General features: G+C 37.4%; 1 non-coding gene across 1 annotated transcript; it reads left to right on the forward strand.

Annotated features, from left to right (window-relative positions):
• The first annotated feature begins 398 nt into the window (after nt 1-398).
• Nucleotides 399-505, forward strand: LOC139856291 (small nucleolar RNA R71). The gene has a single exon (XR_011761782.1). It is a non-coding gene; the product is annotated as a small nucleolar RNA R71 (small nucleolar RNA).
• Nucleotides 506-1,529: the final 1,024 nt, after the last annotated feature.

The raw sequence follows: 1,529 nt of genomic DNA on the forward strand, positions 1-1,529 counted from the left end.
TTCCTGGCCTTTGGTTCATGTAGGAAACATTCTCTCGTTGTTCCATCGTTTGTTCAATGTGACAATCTTTCATTAAATGTGGTCCACCGCATTGCTTACAACTGATTCGTATTGCGTGAATATCTTTATTCATCTTTTCCATTCGTCTCTCGAAAGCATCTATTTTTGCGGAAACGAAATCAAAGTCATGGCTAGAATCGGCTCTAGCCACTTTAGATGAACGAAAAATATCTTTTTCCTGGTGCCACTCATGTGAGTGGGAGGCTGTATTATCAATGATCTTGTGAGCTTCAGTTGCGCTTTTCTTCATAATGGAACCACCAGCTGCTATGTCGATGTCTTTTCGTGTAGTGATGGCGACACCTTGGTAGAATATTTGTACTATTTGATAAGTATCTAAACCATGTTGAGGACATCCTCTTCACAACTTTTTGAATCTTGTCCACGCCTCATATAGAGTTTCATTTGGCTTTTGCGCGAACGTAACAATTTCTCCTTGAAGTCTTACAGCTTTAGATGCCGGAAAGAATTGTTTAAGAAATTTTTCAACTAAAACATCTCATGTGTCAATCGCCCCTTCAGGTAACGATTCTAACCAATCTTTGGCTTCTCCCTTTAAAGTCCAGGGAAACAACATGAGATAGATCTGTTCATCCTCAACTTCTCTGATTTTGAATAGAGTACAGATCCTATTAAAGGTTCGAAGATGTTCGTTTGGATCTTCCTTCGGCGTACCACTATATTGTCATTGATTAGTTACCATGTGTAGGATTTGTCCTTTGATTTCATAATCTGGCGCATTAACGGCTGGCTTAATAATGGCCTGACCTTGGCCAGTGCGTGTGGCTCTCATTCGGCCTTCCATACTTAGAGGTTCTGTTACTTCCATAATTGAATTTGTTAAATACGAATCACTAAAGGATTCTGATTTAACGGTTTGTGGTTCAGGAGGAATGATTAGTAGTTCAGGATCTTGAAATTGTCCTTGAATATCCTCCGGGTTCTCGGTAGTGAAGTCGGGTTCAAAAAATGGATTATCGAAAATTTGAATTGGAGTATTTGGTCGACTAGATGATGATTCTAAAGAAAAATCAACGGCGACAATGTTGGCTAGATGTCTTGATCGAGTTACAGGTGGTGAACGTATGAAAGGTGGTGAACGTTTTGCTTGGTGCATTCACTGAATATCCTATTAGTTATAAAAGATAAAAATTATATAAGCTATTAAATTAATAGACTTTTCTGATTTTGCCCACGTTTCGAATAGCCAATAGATGCAGCAGGTAGCCAGGAACCTTTAAATCAGAAGCCCACAACTCACCGCTAACAAATCCAACTATTACTACGAATTAGAAAATTTGGATGTCTATCAATTTAACTACTTAAAATAATTTTTCGTTTGAAATTTTAGAGAAGAAATAGAAAATTCTATGTCCTAAAAACTAGAGCGTAGAAATGAAAAAGAAAAAGCGCGTCGAGAAATAAGAGGTCGAAGAAAAAAATAAAAAAAATAAAAAAAATAAGCGTCG

Source organism: Rutidosis leptorrhynchoides, chromosome 6 (assembly GCF_046630445.1).
Source record: "Rutidosis leptorrhynchoides isolate AG116_Rl617_1_P2 chromosome 6, CSIRO_AGI_Rlap_v1, whole genome shotgun sequence".
NCBI classification, from domain to species: domain Eukaryota; kingdom Viridiplantae; phylum Streptophyta; class Magnoliopsida; order Asterales; family Asteraceae; genus Rutidosis; species Rutidosis leptorrhynchoides.